The sequence below is a fragment of the Dermochelys coriacea genome, chromosome 6 (assembly GCF_009764565.3).
Source record: "Dermochelys coriacea isolate rDerCor1 chromosome 6, rDerCor1.pri.v4, whole genome shotgun sequence".
Lineage (NCBI taxonomy): Eukaryota > Metazoa > Chordata > Testudines > Dermochelyidae > Dermochelys > Dermochelys coriacea.
The window spans coordinates 63,373,365-63,398,578 of record NC_050073.1 but is presented as its reverse complement, the minus strand read 5'-3'; the positions used below and the strand labels follow the sequence as shown (position 1 = coordinate 63,398,578).

Sequence of the window (25,214 nt, the reverse complement as noted above, 5' to 3'; positions counted from 1 at the left end):
CTTAGGCAAACAATAGACAATCAGGGAGACTTCGAAGTAGACCTGTTTTCTAAGCATCACCAGTAATTAGCTACAGGGGTTAACATAAGGCAATTGCCTGTTTTCCACCATTTGCAGGTGATTTGCTATACAATTCAAAGAGGGATGAATACAGTGATATCACTATTTTTACAATTCATTTAGATGTTAGGATTTCCTTTTGATCTCTGAATTAGCAGAATACAGCATAGATAGGGACTTCTCAATTACACTGTTAACCTCTAACAATATATATGTAAGCACACAAAAATCTACCAATATGTCCCTAAAGGTTGAATCTGGGTCAATTAGCCTGAAAGCTGCTTAACCCTTTCTGGCCATGCATCACAGACCGTTTTTTATCCTATCCCATGGAGGACATAAAAAGAGGAGCCCAGGATAGATAGGGATAGAAAAGTTTTGTTTATGCCTTAAGCAATGTCTCATGGCACAGGAATTATTCAAATTCCTTCTGTATTAACAATGACCAATTGCTGTATAGCAATTTATCATTCACTCTTTAAGCAAGTTTCTTAAGATGAAAACATCCTATGATTTTAGTGATCTCTGTTTTGACATGACTGCTGGACTATAAGATCTTTCACACATTAAGTAAGGATTTTCTGAAATCCTCCCACCACCCCTCTAGCATCAGTGCAGCTCCACCAGTTGTAGAAGTGTAAATGGGATGCTAGTGTTTTAACCACCATATCATCTAGATTTGAGCACAGCACAGTTCAATGCCATGGTGGTAAAAATGTCTGCTTACACAATGCTTACACCTTCGCTAACATCGGTGGAGCTGCTCTAGGGCTAGAGGAACAGTCAGAAATTTTGAAAAATTCTCACTGCTTATTCACACACATGAGTTGTACCATTTGAACTATACCAGTATAGTCAAAGTGGTACAACATTTCCCCCCTGCTCACCCTGTAGCGTGAACACAGTTATACTGGTATAAAGGTGTTTTCATTAGTTACATTATTCCTTACTGGAATACGCTTAAGTCCTTGCCCCATTACACTATTCATAATGTAATTAAAGAACTCAGATTTATGTAGTAACAATTCAGAATCAGAGTCAATAGAAGTATAGGTCTGGAAGGGACTTCAAGAGGTCATTTAGTCCAGCCCTCTGCACTGAGGCAGGACCAAGTACACTACTATATACTATACTGAGGTGAGTCATTTGGGCATCTAGCATACTGCAGTGAGAATATGGAGCTTGTACAATATGTTCATGCAGTTTTAATAAATTTGTGCAAATATTCTAAAGACCTTGGGGACAGGGTACAAATCTTACCTCTTCCTCTGTAACCAAGGAGTGCCCTGGCTGGAATGGAATTTAATCAAAGTACTTCCACTGGGTAGAAAAGGGCAGGATTTAAGGAGTGCCTAGTCCACATCACCTGCATGTCACATGGAGCCCTGTTGTGCAGGGATTACTCCTGGAGTGAGGTTTGGGGGACAAGACTAGGGACACTAGGGGTTGGGCTTTTAGATCTTCTGCTATGCAGACTTTACCAGTCATTAATTATCCCTAGAAACCATAAGCAATTGCAACTTCAGAACTTTGCTCCCAACCTGAGCCTTGAGGGTAGATTCCTTTCTCCCTCATCTGTGGAAGTCCTCTATATAAAGCTTGGCTACATGCTGCAGGAATTTGCTCTTGGACCACTGCGTGAGTGAAAGTGCAATTCTATGAAAGACTCCCTTTATAGCCATCTTTCTTCCTCCATCATATCCTCTCTTCCCCTTCTCTGTCATAAAACACTACATAGGGGAGCACAGTTCAACACCTGGTGGCACCAGCAGAGCCAAGAAGAGAAGCAGCAGTGAGTTAATTTAAAATCTAAAGACTGGCTTCAAGATAGATAGTTGTATAAATTGAATATAACCATAGTGTATATTTGGGCTTTTTTTTTTTTACATCTGATAGCAATACCCTTGATTTATACTTACCAACTAAATATGACATCACCTATGGAAGTGAAAGTCACCCCATGACATAAAGATAATATATTCCTTTGGAGTCCAGATTTAAAACTCAATGTTTAATCTCAAATTCTATGTTAGTGATAGTTAGTCCAGAGTCTGGCTTCAGTACATTGGATGTAGAACGCAAAACCAAAGCCACTTGGAACATACCATATTTGAGGGACGTCAGGTCAGAATTGACTTTAGATTTTGTAAAAATAAGATTTAAAAAAAATAAGATCAATAGATTAGTTTCCATGATTTATTAAAATTTCAGCTGAAACATCTAAAATATATGTTAACACATGTCCTTGGAATCCAAACCATTGGTTTATTGTGTTAGTGTATCAGAATAGCAACGTGAAAGTGACTAGAAGCTGACTGTAAAAAGTGAACTAACTAGTTGTTTTCACTCTCCAAGCAGAGTGATCCGCAAAGCGATAGTGAAAAAATAAGACTTTTTTCAGTGTTAGCACTGAAATGTTAATAATTAATGTTATTATGTAATTATGTTATTATTTATATAATAATAATAATGTTAATAAAATAATAATTTTGTGGTTAAGGCATTGCACTGAGGGTCAGGAAGTCAGAGTTCACTTCTCCCTTCTTCCACAGACTTCCTATGTGACTGTGGGCACCTAATTTAGCACAAAATTTTCATAAACCATCACTAATTTTAATTCTCATTTTTGGATGCCCATTTTGAGACCCTGTGGGCCTGATTGCTCCAGTCCTATACCTCATTCAGAAAAAAGTGGTGGGTGAGTTGCTTTAAATAACTTTTTCACTTCTTCTATTCTTGGGGCAGCTGGAGGCTCTGGGTTGCTGTAATTTATATTTTGGCTGAAATAGCCTCCGAGAAGACTTCAATAGATGAGAATAGCTACCGCACAATGTATTCTGGCCCTACCCCTCCCAAGTGTGTGGATCAGTTGGACACTGCATGCAAAACATTACCACATGTCACTTCTGCTTGATTTTTTGTCTCCTTGCTGAATAACACAGCTGCTACTCTGAAACTTGCTGAATTTAGCAACCGAAGATTGCAGGGAGGGACACTGGTTTTTGCTTCCTCAATTTAGGTGAGGAACTAGAGAGAACAGTGTCTTGAAAATGCAGAATCAAAAGGGTTAATCTACCAGTGGGGTGAATATGTAGTATTCCCTCTTGATCATACAGGCCTGGTCACAATGTATGTCAAGATCTGTCCTCTGGATTAATGGCTTCTTTGTTTAAAAGTATTCTATAGAATTTGTTATTGTGTTATCAAAACAGTTCATAATGCCCCTATGAGGTAGAGAAGTCTTATTATCTCCATTTTATAGATGGGGAAATGGAGACACCACTTATGTAACCTGTCATTCAGGAAGCCTTTGGTAGAGATAGGAATAGAACTCCGATACAGTACTTCCCAGTACTGTGCCTAAAGCACAATACAAAACTCCCTTTGAAGGTGGCTGCTATCTAGCGCATGCTGAGTCAGGCATGGTGACTCCTACTTTGAGAAAAATATGGCTACAAGTAGAAATGTACAAAATGGGCAACATTTTCTGTGAACTTTAATATGCGAGTGATCAGTTTCATTTTAGAATTCTTGCACCTCAAACATTTTTTTTTTTATTGCACAATTTGGTTTTGACAAAATAACTAGTTTGGTATCAAAAGCAAGTGATAATTAAAATTCCAGATCTGAAGCCCCTTTTGGTGGACAAGTGTCCCCTTTCAGAGTGAAAATTGAGAGAAACACGGCAAATTGTTTTGGGTGAATGGGCTGTTATTTGAGTTCATACATGTGAAACCCTTTATATTTTAATAGTTTCACCTTGCCTAGTGAATTTGAAACCCATCTAGAGCTCGACACCTTCCCCCCACCCCGCGAATTAAAACGGGTTGGAGATTTAATCCAGGAGCACATTAATATACTTAAAACCTCCATGAGCAGCCATAGCTCTGTGGGGACAGAGGAATTGCTTGAGCGAAGTGTCTCCCGCAAACAGATAGTTAATTATGTCCAGGTACTTTCTTCTCTCTCCTCCTGCCGCCCTGTCCCTCCCTGCTGTGCAACCAAACTCAGCAGAAGGAAAGTACACACACCTCTACTGCAGAGGAGGGAGGGAGGCAGGTGGGCGCATCGCAGCAGCTGGCATCCCTACCATCCTATCCTAACTCTCAGTCTCAACAGTTTGAGCCAATCAGGAAGACGTGGGGGAGGGTTCCAAACTCTAGAGTGAATAAAATACTGAGGGTGGGGTGGGGGGGTCGAGACCTTGACAGGCATCTGTTTTCCCCAATCACAATCAGCATTTGCGGCGCGGGCGGCCAATGGGATGTGAGGATGGGCGCGGAGGGCATTAGGGCGGGACTGGTTGTTAGGGACGGGAGGGGGCTGCTGCGCTGCTTGGTGGCGACCGGCGGCCGAGGCGGCGCGGAAGGGAGGAGGCTGCGGGCGGCAGGTGAGAGCGGCAGGGCCTGAGAAACTGGGAGGGGCCGGGGGCTCGGGGTGGGGAGCGGACCCCGCAGCCGGGGGAGGTGAGAAGGGAGGGTGAGACCAGGGGGGCTGAGGGAGGCCCTGAGCCCAGGGAAGGGGCAGAGGTGCCCCGGGACCGGGCGGGGCTAAGGGCCGGAGTCCGAGGCGGGTTGGCCAGAGCAGCTGGGGGAGGTTAGGGCCTGAGCTCCCGCGGCAGAGCGGCGGGGTTGGCTTGAAAAACTGGGGTGCGGGGGGCGCCCCGGTTTGCGCTCCAGCGCAGGGGGCGAAGCGCCTGATCCTCCGGGGGGAGGGGGTGAGTCTGAGGAAAGTGGGGGTCGAAGAGGGAGGGGACGAGAGTCCTGGGGAAGAAGGGGGGCGTTGAGCCCCCCCAGAGATAGGGAGGAAGTGGAGGGCCCCGGTCGCCGAGCCCCAGGCACCAAACCCATCAGCTTAGTTAGAAGAGTTACCCAGTTGGGAGTGTTTCAACTTCCTGATTCTCTCCTAGGGTTGCCTGGCACTTGGCTTTCTTTTGGGCCCTGAGTTCTGCCCATCTCTAGGCTTTGTGAAGGGGGCTTTTCCCAGTAACATTAGCCAGAGGGGCGCCTCTAAGGGTGTGTGCTTATGCCCTGCACTCACTCCGTGTGTGTGTGTGTGTGTGTGTGTGTGAAATGTTTCTGGATTCTAAGTTTTAGTACTTGGGAGGTCTAGGGTAGGGGGAGAAAAAGGCAAGTAACTTGGTTGTACTTGAATCTAGAGGAATATGTTCTCCCCCCCCCCCTTTTTCTTTGACTGTGGTTGTGGTTGTAAGAAGGGAGGTTAGAATATGCTTTGATAAATCTGAGATTAAAATCTTTTAAACCCTTCTGGTGAGAGCGATATAAAAATATTGGTGTCTGAGATAATGTAAAGCTGACTAGATTTCAAAATGTGTGTATCCCTGTAAGGGAGAGCATTGTTCTTGACTTCATAATTAACTCGTTTCTGTCACCTGTTTGTGTTCATGTAATAAATAGGCTGCAAGATGGTGCAGAAACATGTACAGGGTATTTTTATTTTTCATACAAAATGTAGCAGAAATTGAGGTACAGAGTGCATAATATTTAAAGGTTTCAGAGTAGCAGCCGTGTTAGTCTGTATTTGCAAAAAGAAAAGGAGTACTTGTGGCACCTTAGAGACTAACAAATTTATTAGAGCATAAGCTTTCGTGAGCATCCGATGAAGTGAGCTGTAGCTCACAAAAGCTTATGCTCTAATAAATTTGTTAGTCTCTAAGGTGCCACAAGTACTCCTTTTCTTTTTGCATAATATTTAAGACTTCTTTAAGTACTCTATGAACACTATTTCCTGATGTAACTCTTTTGATTATTAACCAATTAGCTACTGGAAACTTTAAGTCAAGGGTTAAATGCAGCATCTGTTTCAAGGAATTAATTTATTTTATTGTGGTATTAATGAAAGTGAACAGTCTTGAAGAATGAAAGGATATGTCTTCCTAGCTACAGCTAACATGTCTTGCAGCAGCTGTCATCTAAAACTCTGCTAATCCTCAAGATTTATGTAACCTGCTCATTAATGTTTTATGAAACTGTAAGGGAGCTTCTGGTTATTTCTCTTCTGTTTAATGAGTGCATTGTTATGTTTTCCAAGGTTAATCTTTGTCTTTGTTAAGTATCTGGTTATAACAAATGGTTGCTTAAATGTTTTGTGGTCTTCCTGCCTGTACCCATGTCCTCATCAGCACAGAGACCATTATAATGGGAGACAAGTTCATACAGTCCAGCTACGGTATTGCTTGTAGCATAAAATGTAAACTTAAATGGGTTAACTGACTTTATTACTTTTCCCACTCAATATAGGTCATCCATTTCTTCATTTATTGGCCATTTTTGGAAACTCTCAAAAAAAAATTTAAATGATATCAAATCATGTGAACAAAATTTAAACAAGTTGAATTAGGAGTGTGAGATCAATCATCCTTGCTGATTATCCTTAAACGGTTCTGCTTATCTCATCCTACAATGAACTTCATTAATTTATACTTGAATAAAATAGTGGCTTTAAGCATCAGTGAAAACTTTGATTTGCGGAACAAGACTGTAACAAAACTCAAAGATCACATAACAAAGAATGGATCCGATGAAGTGAGCTGTAGCTCACAAAAGCTTATTCTCAAATAAATGTTAGCCTCTAAAGTGCCACAAGTACTCCTTTTTCTTTTTGTGAATACAGATTAACACAGCTGCTACTCTGAAACATAACACAGAATGCTTTTTCAGGTAAGAAATGCAATTAGCATCAAGCATTTAAATCTGTTCACATTGGCAGTTCCTGCACAAAATACATTTTTCACACTGAGTTTTATTTCCTGAATTCTTAGGCCTGGCCTATACCTAAAACTTAAGTCGACCTAGCTACATTGCTCAGGATTGTGGATAATTTCACACCCTGATGCAGTTAGATTGACCTAACCCTCAGTGTTATCATTTGTCTATACTGCGGCTGGGAGCATGCCTCCTAGCCTGGGTAGACAGACATTTGCTAGCTCTGTTTGCTGTTTTTAGCACTTTCGCTTAGTGTGGACATGGTGGCAGAGATTAGCCATAAGCTTGCTCTGTTTGAGCTAGTGCTCTAAAAATAGCTCCGTGGATGTTGCTGGCAGAAGCTAGCCACCTGATTACAGACCCAGGGGATTGGGTGCTCTTGTACTTGGGTCACTAGCTTGTGCTGCAATGTCCATGCTGCGCTTTTTTTTTTTTAGTATGTTAGCTTGACCCTTATACTGTTCTTCTTTCCCATCTCTGCTAAGTTAGACATGGGGAAAATGAAGGTGTATCTAAACTAGAGAGTGTAGTCCTGTCTTTTAGTAATGGGGTAAATGCTAGTGTAGACAGCATTCTGATATCTTTTTGTCACTATGTCATAAAAAGGTTTTCATGGTACTATGGTAGCAGTTGCCAACCCCAGACATTCAAAAATCATGTCTGGCTCCTAAAAAAAAAAAAAAAAAAAAAAAAGAAAAAAAAATCTTAAGACTGAAATGGCAAAGGTTGATTTGCCTTCTGGTTTCTGAACTTTTGGGATTGACTCAAGTTATGTTTTCAGGCTCTTCTCTACAGTTATGAGGGCTAGAATTTTTTTTAACAAAAGCTGAAATTCTTGTATAATCACTTGCATTGTGGAGTTAGGGCCTTAAAAACCACTCAATGTTCTGAGTCTTGTGATAAAACTACAAGAATTGGCAACACTGCAATGGTAAGATCTCTTGAATCCTGCATACAGTTGTTCTTGTTCCATTTCCAGCACTGATGCAGTACTGGAAAACCAGTACTTTCCTAATGTAGACAAAGCCTTAATGTAGCTTCTGCCTTTTCAAAAAAGTAGGTTTCAGAATCTCTGAAGTTCATTTTTCAGTCTTCTGTGAAAATCCAGTCAGCTGAAAAAGGACTCATGTAAAGTATTTTGGACTATTCCTTTAAATCTAGTAAATGGTCTTTGGGCATAACCTTTGTCCCAGGCAGGTAACAGCCATGTCCATTCTAGGAAAATATAAGTATTTGTGTTAGCTTGTGGAGGTAAAGTCTAGGGTTTACCTTGACATTCTAACATTAAAACTATAACTGCCTTGTCTGCTAGGATCTTAATACTTGCTAGCTAATGTTTGGTGAAGACAAGACCAATATGTTTGATCAAATTACTGTAATTCCACAGTGCATTGGGGACCACTTTAGGACTGAAATGTCTGCTGTTCCTTGTTCTTGCAGTAGAGACAGCAGATGTTGATTAGAAAAGATTTTTCTTCCATTAACTTCCGATTTTTGCTTTGATGCTCAGGAGGAGACACAGCCCTATTTACTTTAATTGATTCAGAGTTTGTTCTGATAAGTTACTAACACTTGTAAGGTTTCTAGGGGTCATCTGGCATTTCATGGAATCTGGAGAAGCTCGTAACTTTATAGGACTTTCACAGCTTACTCTCTGATGTAGTCTCTGTTTGGCAGACCTTTAAGTCCATGAAAACTTGAGTCAGCTGTCAACAATCTGGGGAAAGCTTTGTATCTATTTATTTATTTTTTGGATTAAAGGCTGACCAGCACATGATCCTTAATATGTAACACACTGGAGAGTTCTGATGTCTTGGAGTTACCTTGTCTGCATCAAACCAATTCTGGACAGTGACTTATGTCCACTCCCTCTTTCCTTCAGGCCCATTGTTTTGAAGCATTGTGATTAAAAATGTCTGAGGAAGCAGTTTCTGTAGTAGAGGACAAATGCCCTGTACACCAACAACTGATTGGGGTTGCAAATGTCACAGTCTAAATCCCCTTTCTTGTTGAAGGTCTGGAGCTGAGCAATTGTCTTCCTCAGGCTCTAGAGAGGAAACAAACCACCTTAGTTATTCTAGATCCCTAAATGGCCCCCTCAAGGATTGAACTCACAACCCTGGGTTTAGCAGGCCAATGCTCAACCACTGAGTTCTCTCCCCTCCATCAGCCAATTCTGACCTCAACTCAACCACTTTTCCTAGTCAAAACAAACTAAGAGTAGATTGGGGGTGGGAAGAGTGCTTTTTTTTTTTCTTTTCTTTTTAAAAAAGAAGTTAGCTTAACAGTCTTAAAGGTGCTAAATTGTTAATCAAGTTAGCCTTGGTTCCATGCTAGGTAGATAACTTTTTTTTTTTTAAAAATTCCATTTCCTCTAATCCATACAGACCCTGAGAGATTTTGATTTTCCAAAGGCTACATGCCAAGTCAAGAGCAGAGGTGGGTCTGGAACCCAGCTTTTCTCATTCCGTGTGCCTAATCCGTGATCCTGCCTCTCAACTTAGGGCTTGTTTACACTTGAAAACAAAGTGGTGGTTTTCAACCTTTTTTTTGTTTGTGGACCCCTGACATTTTTGAAGGGAGGTGCGGACCCCTTTGGAAATCTTAGACATAGTCTAGCTACAGAGGCACAGCTACACAGTTTGAATACGCATTATCTATGTCAATGGAAGGGGGTTCTCCTGCTGGCACAGGTAATCCATCTCCCTGGGAAGCAGTAGCTAGGTTAATGGAAGAATTCTTCAGTTGACCTAGCACTGTTTACACTGGGGGTTAGCTCATTTTAATTACATCCCTTGGGTGTGGATTTTTTGTTCCTGAGTGAAATAGCAGGGTCAACCTAATTTTTTAGTGTAGGCCAGGCCTGAGTCTTTCCAGTAACAGTTGACAACTTGTAGCTCTAGCTAACCTAGATGCTAAGTTAATTTCTTTGGGAGTTGTTTACCTGAGATCATAGTGAAGATTGTCTTTGCAGACAGGCTTTCTTCCATCTATTTCAAAAGTAAAATTTTGTGTAGAAGGTTATGAAATTCCTCTCTCTCACTACAGAGTAATGATACAAAATAGCTTCTTGTTGCACAACTGGTGAGTTGGTACTGTTTTTGTTGGAAGCTGCCATAGAAACGTGAGCTCGAGGGAACTTTGTTTTACTTCTGTACCTATTTGATTCTTGATGGTATAACTTTTTTGAAGATCTTGAGGAAAAAGTAAAGTCCCTTGTAGTTTAGCTGTATAGTGTTGTAACTTTTGTTTTGGACTTTTCTGATATTTGAGCTTGGTATCATTAGAATATGTAGGTGAAGCATGTGGCTTGCCAAGTAAAAAACAAGTTCCCTCAGATCAGGTTGCTATATTGACTTTTTGCTACACTCCTTCCCCCGTCTCTTTTGTTCCTCAGAAAGAGCTGAACTAAGTTCTGTGGAAAATCACTAAATCAACTAATTCTTTTTCCTTGTGCAAATATGGTATGCATTTGACTTGTACTGACTTATGTGGTTTTGTGGCTGTAGAGTTCAGTATTTCTCAAGTAAGGTATTTTTTGGGAGCGGAGGAGGTTGGGTTTGTGGTCTGCTCACTTTTCTTAACTTTGATTTAAAATCATTTTGAATCACTTTGATGGGCAATATCCTTGGTGTGTTATATGAGGGTAGGTGTGTAGGTTTCCTTTTGCAGAGTTGACATGTTCTATGGTTAACTTGCAAGTCTGCTTTACAAGACTTTCTGTTCTGTTATCTATTTTTTTGTTTGTGAGAAGTTGTGATAAATGCCTTTACTAAACATTAGTAAGTATGTTGTAGAGATAATCTACTTCGTTTGTATAGTATGGGGTACGACTAGTATTTTAGGTTAGAATTCTGTTCTCATTTCTTGTTTCAAAATGTGTACAGAAACTTGCATCTGTGTTTTATGCAGGTAACCATCTGAGACACCCAGGGATGAGTTTAGAGACCAAAAATGAACACACATTTGAATTCCATATGGTTCTGTAGTTAGTTGTCTAATGACTTATGAGCTGTGTTTGAGTTTAAGCCTCAGTATGTGATCAGAATGTATGTATTTGGATCATAAATAGCACTGATTTGAAGGAAGTCAGTGACTGCAGCATTGCCTTTTACTGTTCTTCTAGCAAATGTTTAAGTACTTGATTTTTTTTTGTTTAAATTATTTGTTAGGATTATTTTTTCCTACTGTACAGGTATTTGCTTTAGTTTTACATGCTGTCGTTGTACCTTTTCATAAACTGGCATCTTCAGTAACAATGATTTGTCCTGTGAATTCTATCTGTAGTTAGATCACTCTTACTTCATCTACATAAACTGTTTTTTATATTTATAACAACTTATTTATTTAGAAGGTTGCAAATCATTGCCCAGTAAATGTCAACCAAAACCTATTTTGCTTAGAGAAACATTGTGCAGAAATCAAATCTTTCTGCTTAACATAGTGGTGATATATTACAGTATGCCACCCAGGATATATTTCTGGTAATTTTATTAAGTTGAGTGAAACTACTGACTCTACTCATATTTACTAAACCAGGTGTGTCTATCAATATTTTAAAAATTGACAGGCATGCTGGTTTTTCTGCAGGTGAATGTACTTTGTCTGAGTACTGAACAAATAGTAATTCATTTCTTGGGTGTATACACTTCCACTAGGAAGCCCTATAAAGATTACCAAAGGATGCTTTGTTGTGATATCCCACGGTCTGTGATATCTGGTACAAATCACATCAGTATTCTGGTCATGTCCACTACACATGCATAAAATCGTCTTTACCAGAGTTTCTTCAGCATTTATTCTCATTCTTCTTGGAGTAATTTGTCTGTCCAAACCACTTTCTATATTGTCATTCATATGGAAATATTTTTTTGTTAGGAAAGTTGTCTGCAAAGATTGATATAAATTAGTTATTTTTTGTTGTAATCATCCAGAAGTCATCACTTGTAATTAAAGTTAACTTTAGTACATAACTTTCCTAGAGAAGTTGAGAAACATAGTGCCTAACTTGAAGGTACTGGTACCATTTGAGAGTGAGTGAGTTAGTTAGTTAGTTTTTTTGCTATCTAAATAAGATAGAAAAGTTTCTTTGAACAGGTGGCCAACCATATGTAGTCCAAGGCTCTCCTAGGCCTTAACATTCTGACTTTTTTATTTGTATTTGCTTATGGGTTTATCTTAGTGGAACTATGATCATAATAATTTAAAAATTGTTGCATTCAGGTAAACATCCTGAGTAATCATCTCTAACAAGCTTAATTTTCTTCAACACTTTTATACTTGAGCAGATCAGATACTCTTCCTGTCTGTATACACTTTGGTGTTTGTTAAAACTGAAATTGGAACCTACAATGTGTAATTGGTAAATACAGGCAATATTATAAAAGAAAACTGGAATAACTGAGTACAGCATAGCAGCGCTAGATTAAATATATTCCTAGAATTGACTATGTATGGCCAGGCAAGGCCCTGATCTGACTTTGGGCCTCTAGGCCCTATGACAATGGGTAAATAGTCTCTATTGAATGGGTTAATGGGAAGTTGGGACTACTACTAGTTAAACTGAGGTACCAGTGTAAACCCACCTAAAACATAAGACACATCTTGCACATATACATGTTGAGAGCATAGGCAAGTAGTGCATCATGAGAATTCTTCAGTTTTCCTCTTTGCATTTGAGCAGCTTCAGCACTCCACCATGGATCCAGTTGTAGTAAAGAAAGCTCCAGAGGTTATCTGTGGGTTATGATGTCCAGGTAATGAAAGGTCACTAGAATCACTGGGTCACTAGTTCTTTCAGTACTACGAAGACTCAAAATTACCCAAGGCAGTTCAAGGAAAAATAGCTATGCAAAGTGAAAGGTTGTAAGATTAATTTGGCAGAAATGTATTTTAGGTAAAATGGTGGGGGGGGTTTTAAATATTTATTTAGACGGTAAACTCCCTCTCAGGTAGGGAATGTGTCTCTGCTGTATAAATGTATAATGCTACAAAAATTTTTAACTTAAAAATGCAAAGTCTGATTCTCAGAAATGACACTTGCTGTTTGAAAACTATATTTTTAGATAGTTATTGACATGGACAAGATTGAACTTCATGACAGTGCCCTCGCATGACAGCACACTGTCGGAAGCAGAAAATTAAATTAAAACACATTAATTATATTAAAATACTGCTTGTATTCCACTACTTGTGGATAACTGAATCTTGCTTCTGTGGACATGACACTTGCATGCAAGAGAAAAGGTTTTCAAAATAATCAGGATCCAGATAGACAAGACACTAATGGTTTGTCTACACTAGTGTACTTAGCCCATGTTGAAAAACTTAGCATAGCTTATATCTGCCTTTAGTTTGTTTAAAATGCCATATTTTTTAAATGTAGGAGACGATGCAATAAATATGATTACAAAGACAGCAGTATTTTTGTGATTGGCTCAGATAAATCAAACTGAGTCTGTTCCATGTAAATGATAAATGAAAATGCTGATCTATCAAAACTTTTTGGTGCTGTAGAACTCAGTCCTACCCACTTTCTTCCTAGACCCTCAGTGTGTCTGATGTATCCCATCACTATAATATCTGAATGCCTCACAAATACTAACCGATGTGGCCACCCAAAATCCATGTGAACTGAGAATAATCGGATGGTTAAGATGTGTCCACAAAGGTTAAGAGACATGGCTAAGGTTACACAGTCTTCAACAGAACCAGGAACTGAACCTTGATCTCTTGAATGTTTACCTTAACCATAAGACCATTTTTTGTCTCCTGGTTGGTCTCGCTATGGATTGAATTACAAAAGTATAATTTCTGCATCTCTGAAAGAGATGAGAATGTTACTTTACATGTGATGGAAGGAAGATCAACCAAGAGGTGGGGGAAAGGGAGGGAGTTTCTAAATTGCAGAGAGCTATTTGGGTCTGTTTGTGTCTCCTACCCACAGGAATTTGAACCATCAGGTGAGACAATCACAGAAACTTGTACCTGTGCTTTGCACCTCCTGCAGTTTACAAACCTGTTTGGGCCACTCAAGTCCACGGAAGAGGTAGGAAACTCTTGGTCTCTAACTTGTTAGATGTAGCCCTACTTCCACCCTTGCTTAGCCTCATTAAATGTGTTGAGCATTTCATGAGTTCTAGACCTATCCCATTTGACCTGGTTATTGTTATCTTTGTCTTAGCTCTGTGGAAAGAAATATAGACTCCTGGTTACTACTAGGTATGTAAATGTTGTTTAAAAAGTTAACCATTTAAACAATTACAAAATCTTTTGTTTAAACAGTTAACCAATTAAAGGGCTGGCTGGCATAGCTGAGGCTGCTCCGGCTGGGGGGGGGGTTAATGGTTAAGGCGGGTTACACAGTAAGACTAATGCTTACTGTTTAACATTTTACATCCCTAGTTACTACATGGCTTCTTAGAGTGAGTCAAAATGGTCAAAGCCATTTGGTTTAGGAGATTGGCAAAGCTCTGAATATCTTTAGGACCTCTCCTAGAAAAACAGCACCATACAAAAGGGTCACTACACTTACAGGGGTCTTCCAATATCCTATCTAAAGGCCATGCTTCTAACTTTTTAACAGTCTGGAATTTTCTAGGTTTTTTTTTTTTTCACATCTGGACAATATGCACCTGAAGCATCTTTTTTTCTATCATGGCAGCTGATGTAATCGCCTATTAAAGAGATCTCTGGAACATGACTTGTCTATAGTGAATACAGATACCAGTCTGTCGTAGGGACAGGTTCAAGCTGTCTAATTCTACAAGAAAAAAATATCCTTTTGGAGAAAAGGAAGTATATAAGTTAATCGGGATTGGGGGGAGGAGGTGCTTTAGCCTTCAAAGTCCTTGGTAGAGAAGACAATACTTTAGTTTCCCTGTCTGAACAAAAGCCTTTTCTACAGAGCTGGATCAATTTTATCTCTGTCAGAGAAAATTGTTATGAAGACTAATGATCATGCAGGTGCGACAATGCCTATATGATCTTCTATTGCTCGAACTGAAAGGACCAGGCCTATTGGTTCAAAGGTGGTAAAGACTGGCAAAGGTGGCAAAGCTCTAATATGGTCTAGCCACTAGAGCAGCATTTCTCAAATGTGGCCACTAGCAGACTTTTTGTGTGGCCACCACAGCCTCCAAAGTGCCCCAAAAATCACTGAGATGTTAAGTATTAAAGTTACCTTGTAAATGCCATAAATCATAATGCACACTCATTCTCTTCTAAGTATTATGGTACTGTGCAGGCAGAGCTGAACTACATAGGCTTGGTTTTCTTTCAAGTCACAAAGTGTATACATTGGCTAGTTACTGTTTACATCTCGTACTACTGTAGCTCTGTAGGCAACTACTGGCCAACGTCATCGTTGGCAAGATCACTGCATGGTGTTTGGGTAGGTTGAGATTGTTCGTGGCAGAAGGTTAAAGAGTTAAAAACACGAATGGATATAAGAAAAATTTCCCAAAAAATAAGTACCAGAAAATGACTCTGAATGTGATAGAGACCCTCCCAGAGGAGCCACCTGCTGCTAAGAAAGCAGAACATGGAAAGAAGAAAAACAAACATTTCAGGACCAGAGGGAAATGCAGTTTCTTGTGGTTCTGAAGCCATCTGATTTAGTTTCCAAGTTGCAATGTGCACTGTTTGTAAGAGTGAAATTCATCAAATTAGAATTAACACAATGCAATGTCATTATAGCATTCATGCAGGGGAAGTTGAACAGAATTACTACGGTGAGTTTCAGAGGCACAAGCTGTCAAATGATGCAAAAACAGTTTGGAAGGCCACGATGGCTCAGATTTTTTGAATAAAGTGGATCAGATACAAGTGGCTACTTTTAAAGTTGCACTACTTTTGGGAAAAGCAAGAAAACCGAAGAATTTCTGAAGAAAATTGTGCTGGCCATACAACCAGAAAATATGCTGGTAGAGAGATACCACTGAGCAACGACACATTGCAGAGGGAACACGAGATCGGGTGAATTTTTTCTACAAAATGAAATAGCTGAAAAAGTCTCGGAGAGCCCTTTCTACAGCCTGTGCTTGGATGAGAGCCTTGATGTCGCAAGGAATCCCAAGATAATCGTATGCGCTCTCTTTTTTTGACTGTGATTGCCGTTATTTTTCTGAAGGTGTTTTATGTCAGTTTCTCCATGACAGGCCAACTAGGAAACTCATTTTTAGGCGAGAAAGGAGGAGTGCCCCCATTCACTTTGATGGTCTGTGCAGCTTGACAGCTGCTGGGGCAATGGTTTTGCAAGGTACGTGAGTAGGGGTGCTGAACCGCTTCCAAGAAAGAGCAAACTTTGTTATACTGTCTTGCCCACCAAGAAGTACTTGCCATCAGGGCTTCAATGAAAAGTATGAATGAGGTTGGATCCATAGTGAAAAAGTGCATCAATGCTGTCAAAGCCAGCAGTCAATAAAGGGAGATACAAAACTGGCTGCGAGTCACAGGGTGCTGCTGAATTATAATTATCCAGTCTGCTGGCTTAATTTTAATGATGGTGTACAGGCTGTTTGAGCTCCAGGAAGAACTCGTTGAGGTTTTGAACATAGTTTCACTGGAACTGTCCCAAAAGTTGCAAGATCCAGAAGTACATGGTTGTGTGCTCCTTTTGAAAGAGTTTTTACCAAAGCTTGCTTTCTTGAATCTGGAGCTTCAGAAACCTCAGCAAATATTTGACAGTATTGAAATAATACATTCAGAATGACAATTGCTGACATTGTCCCACATCTACAAGAGGAACAGGACTTTTCAGTTTTTTACGAGCTTGGTCAGTTTCTCAGCTGTCAGGATGAGAATGTGAGCGAAAGCTCTAATGGAATACCAGAGTATCCTCTCGGAGGATCTTGAAAATAGTTTCAGTGAGAAACTCTTTCCATCAGTACCTCTTTCTGACTGACCCATTCAGCAATTCTGGTTCAGGTTTTTTGGCTGAAAACAAGCTGTCTTGCATGACAGATTAGCTTCCTTAGACTCTTTGGATTTAAGCAATCTCGGGTACCTCATGCTGCCAAATGCACAATGATGCAAGAATGAAAACATACTTCAGTCAGCCTGGTGTTACAGTAGAGGAGCTCTGGAGTAATGTGTACCTGTTTGAGGACACCCACAAGCCCCTAGCTAAAGTTGCTTTCCTTTTCTTGTCCCTGTTTTCTGCTACTCTAGAACTCCTGCATTAGAGGATAATGCTACCATGTTTTAGCATGGGATGGATGCACAGGGAAATCAAATAACTGATATTACACAAATGTCAACTTCACTTTTGAAAATGATAAAACTAAAATGTGGGTAATTAAGTGTCCTTTGAGAATTTTTCTCCCCCCCCCACCCCCATTTGTAATATCAAAGATGCCCAATGGGACATGCATGGGTTTGAGCACTAGTACCAGGCATTGTTTTGGAGCATATTCTCCCCCCCATGTGCTCCTGTTGAGTGACACTCATTAGATTTCCTTTGTTAGCAGGACAGGTTTGTATGAATAATTCTCTCTTCCCAAAGCCCCCAGGGAATAAAGATAATCTTCCACCATGCCCTTTGAAATCCCATAGGTGCTCCTTGTACCCAAGAGTAATTTTCTCTTGCCATTTCTCCAAGCACCTTCTGCCAGGTCTTAACTTCTTCTAAACAAAGCTGGGAGTGAAGACTTGCTATTGCTTCTGTACTCTTAGCCCTGGTCTGTACAGGGGCTGGGATCGATCTAAGTTACGCAACTTCAGCTATGTGAATAATGTAGCTGAAGTTGACTTACTCGGATCGACTTACCGTGGTGTCTTCAATGCGGTGAGTCAACTGCTGCCGCTCTCCCATCGACTCCCTGCGCCTCTCATGGTGCTGGAGTACCAGAGTCGACGGGAGAGTGCTCGGGTAGATTTATTGAGTCTATACTAGACACGATAAATCAGTTCCCGCTGGATCGATCGCTGTCTGCTGATCCAGCGGGTAGTGAAGCCATACCCTTACTGAGCCTGGCTGCTCAGTACTACCAGACTATGTTGCTAACACTGCTTTGTCAGCTGAGTGGAGGGGTCAAGAGAAGTCTAGAGGCTCTGCTGTACCCTGGCTTTATTTTCCTCCTAATTGTATGGACACCTGTCTGATCTTGCTCCTTTATCTGGCTTCTGTGGGGATATGAGGCCTGATGTACACCTAAAAATTAGATTGACCTAGCCAGGGTGGATTTGATTTAAATCAAATTGATTTAAATCACTAGTCTGGAAGACTCGATTTAATCATGGATTTCTACATAAAAGTGTATTCTTGTTGGTTGTTATAACCTTAATACATATTCTTCACAACTCACAGATGTAGGTTTCATTTTTAGAAGGTACACACTGTACATTTTTAAAGTGATTTATTTTGAAAACTTTTCAGATTAGTGTTACAGCTATATCAGAAAATGAATGATTGGTTATTTCAATTACCAAAGGTAATTGAAGCAGATATTTATCAAGTCATTGGGATGTGAACTATCTCCAATTCAACTGGCTAATCATTAACATTTGGAGGATTTTCTTGCCATGCTGTATTAGGAGGAGAACATCACTAGACAGACATCTACATTTTTATTTAACTAAAACGTTATATATTCAACAACAAACATAATTTAACAAAACAAGCATATGAATTTTTGAATTTAGTTAAACATTCAAGTTTTTTAAAATTAGGTTTGTTTTTAACTAAAATAGTTAAATGAAATATTTAAACAAAAAAACCCAAAAAATTAAATGGGCTGTCAGCCAGGTCAACTTAAAATATTGGCTTCTGCAGCTAACTCGGTCATCTTCACCTTCATTTTCCTATTTGTTCATAATCTGGAAAAGAAAAACAAGCTCTTCTGCTTTTTCAGGTCCCAAACGGTTTCTGAATTTGGAATGAATTAGTTCAAAGGAAGAAAATATTCTTTCTACACTGGCAGAAGAAGCTACTGCTGTTAAGTGAGATTATCACTTCAACAGTCTCTGAATCCAAGTGCTTAAGCGACTTTCACCAGTTTACTTGTGTGACTTTCTTAGCATCACCAGGAAACATGTATTTCTTGAATGGTTCACCCTTCGCTCTGAAGCTTATTATAGTTGGCATTATGGAGGGAGGATTGCTGGATGTCCATGTCATAGCCAACTCCTCTTCAGCAGTTAAGGTTTGACCCTGGTACCGAGTATTGAGAATATTAGTGCTTATCCCATTCGTTTTTTTTAATGCTTGTAATTTAACTCTGTCATTGCATATTTCTCTTTTTAAGATCTCACTCAGTTCCTTCCAGATTTCAACAGCGTCAGCAATAAAACAGCTATTTCCCTGCATTTTGTTCAAGGCTACAGAAATAGGCTTCAGGATACTCAGCATGTGTTGAATATTTCTCTTAAGCCCAATGTTGAGAACTTTGGCTAGGACAGTACCATCTATTTTTTCACGGTTTTTTGTTCACAAACTGTCATCAGATTAGGCCAGTTCTTGATCTAGTGCTCAACACAGTCCACTACTGAGTTCCATCACGTGTCTTGTGGGAGAGTTAGCTTGGTTCCTCCATTTTTTTCAGAGCGGCTGCTGCAAAATGGTTGTTACGGAAGTATTTTGCAATTTCAACAACAGTCTTTATTTCTGGAACACTGAAGTCTTTGGCTAGGAGGCGCATCAGATGAGCACTGCAACCGTATGTTGTTAGCTTGGGACTCTCTTCTAAATTTCTTATCTTGGGTGCGTTGTCTGTGACCAAGCTGTGTACTAAACATTTGAATTTTTTTTCCACAGTTTATTATAGCTTTTACTGCTGCTACTTGTAAGTATTCTGTGTGTGCATTTCCTGATGTATCAATTGTTTCTGTAAGGAAGATATTCCCTTCTGTTGTCCTATAAGCACATACAATAGGATCATTGTGGACATTGCTTCGCCCATCAAGACTCAGGTTAACAATTTCACCCTCTAGACCTTTTGCACACTACTCAATTTCTCTTTCATACACTTTATCCAGCAATTTGCCTGTGACATCTGCTTTGTTGGGTGGACTGTATCCTGGTCTTAATGACTGAACTATGTTAATGAAGTGTGGGTTCTCAATCCTACAGAAAGGAGAGTTTGTTGCATAAACAAACCTGGTAATTTTTTCATCAATTACCTCTTTTTTTGTAATCTGCTGGTTCTTATCACAAACTTATCTCTGTTTGTTTCCGGATGATGGAGATTTTTTTTTCTTTTTGCCACAGGTAATATACTGTGGCTATGTGACGTACATGATGCGACTGAAACACTATCATTGGCAGATAATTCTGAAACTAGAGAAAATGATGGTGATCTTGAAGGTGGATAGTTTTCAGAATCCTGTATGTTAAGGATGGATTCTCCTAAACAAAATAAGTCCGTGCAGTTATTTATTACCATACTGCTCATTTAGTATTACTCATTGCATTCACTGACACTCAGTACTAATTTAAAGGTTAATTTGTAAAAGGAAGATCTGCCTATTTCAGCTATTTATTTTTATCACAACTGCATCTAAAATGATAGTACCACAGGGTAACAACTATATTTGCTCAAACATGAGAATTCAAGAATAGTCCAGAAGGAAGAAGGCAGTCTGTAAAGAAATATGAAATAAAAAAGTGTTTACCAACCTGAAGATCCTGCATGTTCAGACATGTTCCTTTCATTATCTTCAACACAGCTTCCTCCTGAGAAGGAACACGTCTCATGATGTTTCATTTGGGCAACCAGGCCTTGCATTTTTTTATTGCACTGTTTGCATTTTGCACACATGCCTGACTGACCCATACCTAGATGAACTTCATTTAAAATATTCCCAAACTGGGTCTCTTTTACAGCCTGCTGCCATTACAGGTTTTCCCTTCTAGTGAGAGAATGGTATGATAGATCTCAAATCAATGAAGGCTACATTGGGAGAGACCTCAAGACTTCTGGAATGTGCTGCTCAAACAGTTTCACTTTTGTTTCTACTGCCTGCCCCTGCCTTCTCACATTTATCACGAGACTTTTGTCCAGATCTATTCCGGCTCCAACAATCTTCTTCTTCTTCATTGAACTTTTTGAAACTTTGCACTTTTAGAGAGGTAAGGGTTTGACTCTGTGTACACAAATTTGCAGAGGGACAATAGGGTTGAGGTCCGTTATTTCTCACCTCTCTATATATAATTTATTTAAAAACGTTGCTGTTAACAAGCATGTTATCTTGGGAGATGCAAATCCCAGTTTGAGAACTGCAAAACTAAGCATCTCTGGTATCTTCTAGACGGAGCACTGAGTCCCACTGGGTAGCTAGAAGGATTAACCTAAATCTATACAGAAGTCCCTGGAACCCCATTAAGATTGGGTCCCTAATCCATGAACTATTGGAACTCATTAACAAAACTTTTCTTAAACATTACATGAATATATTGTCTCATTATAGAATTAGAATGTATAATCGATATTCCATGATGAGAGCTTTTGAGCTATAATATATCTTTAGATAGGTTTTTTGTGTCAAAAAGTATTTTATAAAAAAAAAAAAGATTTTTATCCACTCTGGACCTAGCTACATTATGCAGAGCTGTGAAAAATGTTGTGCCCTGTGCTACGTATTTGGGTCAACCTAACCTCTGTTGTAGATGCAGCTAGGTCTACAGAAGAATTCTTCTGTTGATTGAGGGCTACTGCCTCTTGGAGAGGGGGATTTCCTACATCAACAGAAAACCTCTTCTGTGGACGTAAGAAGCATCTATATGACAGCTGCAGTGCCATAACTGTGCTACTGTAATGTACACATACCCTTACAGGGTTGAACGCTTTCCTTGGCTCCTATAGATATTCTGGTGGTTGGGAGCAGTGCTGTTGGTTCCCATCCCAGACACCTACAATACCCATAAATATTGCATGATGGTCTTTCTAAAAAAACAAAACAAATTTTGGATATAAGAGCCCAATTTCAGGCATGTGGGTTTTCATGATTTGTCTAGAAAGTTCATGTCATGGTAGCGCATGAGATTAAAGGCTTGTCTACACAAACATTTAATTTGCAGCGAGCTGGGCTGTAACTCTATCCTGCACTAACTTGCCGCACACTAAGTGTCAGTGTGGGCCCTATTGATACCCGCTAAAAGGTCGCTAGAGCACTTTGATCTACCCTTGATTAAAGTGCAGTACAGAGCTTTTAGTGTGCAGCAGCCTGGTCCGTGTGGCACTCTAGGGTATGTCTACACTTAAACTGCAACAGCAGCACAGCTGCAGCGCCATATTTGTGCCTTTGTAATGTAGACATACTCTTAGGCAGCTCTTCATTGTAGACATTACTGGACACACGCTGACAGGAGGCATTCTCCTGTCAGTGTAGGTAATCCACCTCCCTGAATGGTGATAGCTTGGTCGACAGAAAAATTCTTCTGTCAATCTAGCGCTGTCTACATTGTGGGTTAGGTCAGCATAGCTATATTTCTCAGGGGTGTGAATTTTTGTAAGTTCCCAGTGCAGACCGGCGGGGTAGAGTTACACCCCATCTTGCTGTGAACTAAGAGCTGGTTTATCCTGGGAATTTACATTGTCATAGCTGTGTGTCTCCAGGGGATGAAAAATCTAAACCCCGAGAGAGGTAGCTATCCTGATCTAACCCTTGATATATACAGTGCTAGGTTGATGGAAAAATTATTCTATTGCCTTAGCTACTGCTTCTCAGGGAGATGGATTACCTATGCTGACAGGAAAACCCCTTCAATTGGCATAGATAGTATCTATGCTCAAGTGCTGAGGGTATGTCTGCATTACAAAGGCACAACTGTAGGGCTGCAGCTGTCATTCTAGTGCTATATAATAGACACTTACTACTTTGATAGAAGGGTTCTTTTTGTCAAGGTAACTAATCCACGTCTCTGTGGGGTGGGGGGGGCGGCTCGAGGTTCTGCCACTGCTGGTGGGGGGTGCGCGGCCTGGGGTTTCATTGTTGCTGCTGCTGCTCTGAGTGTGGGGTGGTGGGCCGGGGCACTGCTGCTGCTCCCAGATCACTGCTCCAGGGCAGTGCCCAGGAAGAGCTGCATGGGACCATCGGAGCAGCAGCCGCCGGTGTGACTGTTCCTGGGGCCACCTCAGCTACTACAGCCCTGGGGTCAGCTGCATTGGCCACTGCAGAAATCATGGAGGTCACGGAAATCACGGATTCCATGAGTTTCCGGGAAAGACTTGCAGCCTTAGTTACAGTTAACAATAGTTACTAAAAAAAAAAAGCCAGACGAATACGACCTTTATTTTTCCCTCATGAAAAACGAAGGTCTCTTCCAGCTATAGGGAAGAAAGCTGGATAGAGACCTGGAAACAGTCTCTCTAGTATAGTACGTGTTCTGAAATGCCAAATATATTGGCCCTAAATTCCTCCTCAACTACAGTGCAACAAAGTACAGAACATTCTATGAGGTGTAATATTGCAAAATTACTTAAGAGGAAACAGCTGTTTAACCTTCTGTGTCATACTTATTCCTTATGGTAGAACAAAACTAACATTTTGTTGGCAGGTTTCAGAGTAGCAGCCGTGTTAGTCTGTATCTGCAAAAAGAAAAGGAGTACTTGTGGCACCTTAGAGACTAACTAATGCTCAGATAAATTTGTTAATCTCTAAGGTGCCACAGGTACTCCTTTTCATTTTGTTGGCAGTTGACTGACTCCCTGTGACACTTATTTGCCAAGGACTTTCAAAATGGAGAACCTTTCTTAATCTTGCATCTGAAGTTTCAGATACAGTAGTGTTTCTTCCTGTGCTAGCATCTTTAAATTTTCTGTGAATAGCAGAAGCTTTGCCTGTGGTCCTGGGCACAAGGGCTAATATCTTTTGGGGGTGGGGCAGAGAGAATACTCTTGCTTACAGTAAACTGATCATTCTTATTTTCAGCAGTGCCTCCCATGTTCTAGTTCTTTTTCAAGCATAAAAAGCATGGCCCCTGTTCCAAGGATCTTGTAGTCTAAAAGACAAATGGTAGGGGAAGGATCTGTCTTGAATATCTGAGGTCGGGTCAACATTAAAAAGTTAGATTGACTCAGCTACGTTGCTCAGGGTTGAAAAATCCACACACCTGAATGAGGTATTTAAACTGACTAACTGCTGGATCAACAGAATTATTCTATCAATTTAGGTGCTGCCTCTTAGTGAAGTGAAGTTACCTATGCCAATGGGAGAACCCTTCTTGTCACTGTAGTGAGTAGCTACATTGAAGTGCTACAGCAGTGCAGTTGTGTTGCTGTAGTGGTTTAAGTGTAGAGGGAGCCTGATATCTGATAAAATTAAAACTGAGTCATGGTTGTTCACTTTATAATGAGCTTAGAAGCATCCTTTTGTAAGGGATTGGCTAAACATCCCTTTCTAGGTCTGAAATGCAACTATCTCTAAAAAGCAACTGGTTTTGCTTCCTCACCCTCTAGTAAACAAATGGCCGTAATTCCTTTTTGAAAGGGTTTAATTCTCAATATTTTGTAAACTCTTGAAGCTCTTTTCTTTCTCAACTCAGTAGAGTTGCTCACCTTTTATCTTGAGTCCTCCTTGGTTACAGTTGAGTCTCAGGATATGTCTACATTTAAACTGCTACTGTGGCACACCTGTAGTGGTTTAAGTGTAGACCCTATCTATGCTGACAGGAGGGGTAGGGTCTTGGGACCCTTACTAAAGTTCCTGCAGGTCAATGGAAGAATTCTTCTCTTGGCCTAGCACTACCCACATTGGGGATTAGGTTGCCGTAGTTGCATCTCTCAGGATGTGGATTTTTCAAACCCTGAGAGAAGTAGCTATGCCAATGTAAGTTACCAGTGTACACCAGCATTCTCACTCCATTATAAATTCAATTTTGCCACTTCCAAAGTCTTGAATAATGTGGCTGAGCTTCTAGTCTTGTCTTTAGCTTAGTGACTCTTTGCCTGGGATCTATTTTTTCCAAGAAATGTTGCATAGAAGTCAGGAGGTTCTGGTGAATAAGGGTGCACCTGAGCTTCTGCCACTAGTGGGTCGGTGGTGAAAAACCTACAGCAGGCATTGTTTGCCTTTTCCCACCTCCACGCTGTTTAAAGGCATTCTGCAAAGGAATAAACAAAACTGGGCTTTTACCTTTTTTGCTTTATTATACATAAAGGAGATCTGGAAATTTTTTTCTCTTCAAACTTTCTGCTTTTCCAATATTAGAAATGATTATCTTACCTATCCTAGAACATTTTGGAAGAAACTAGAAAGATTATGGCAACACAGCTACCAAAGAAGTGAAACCAGAATTTATTGTAAGGGGAATTTATTTTTCTCTGGACTGTTCAAAACTTTTTAAATTAAGTTAGTGGTAAACATTAAGGATTCAACAATCTTACCCCTTCAATTAACAGCACTGCTTATTGCTCATTTTTGAGTCATCCAGTATGTTCTCAGGCAAGAAGAAAATACTGGTTATGCTTGATTTGTTTAAAAGGGGGGGGG

The 25,214-nt window shown here is 40.1% G+C and overlaps 1 protein-coding gene across 19 annotated transcripts in view; it reads left to right on the top strand.

The window, feature by feature from the left end:
* Positions 1-4,258: 4,258 nt before the first annotated feature.
* The window catches only part of NUMB (NUMB endocytic adaptor protein), a 148,405-nt gene continuing 127,449 nt past the window's right edge, over positions 4,259-25,214 (top strand). For 6 of the 19 annotated variants that reach the window (XM_038404432.2, XM_038404430.2, XM_038404423.2 and 3 more), the window contains exons 1-2: positions 4,368-4,450; positions 13,732-13,833. The gene's annotated coding sequence lies outside the window, so the exon portion shown is untranslated. Of the gene's footprint in view, positions 4,451-6,693; positions 6,741-13,731; positions 13,834-25,214 lie in introns of all 19 variants that reach the window. The other 13 variants (XM_038404434.1, XM_038404431.1, XM_038404418.1 and 10 more) reach the window with 10 other exon arrangements.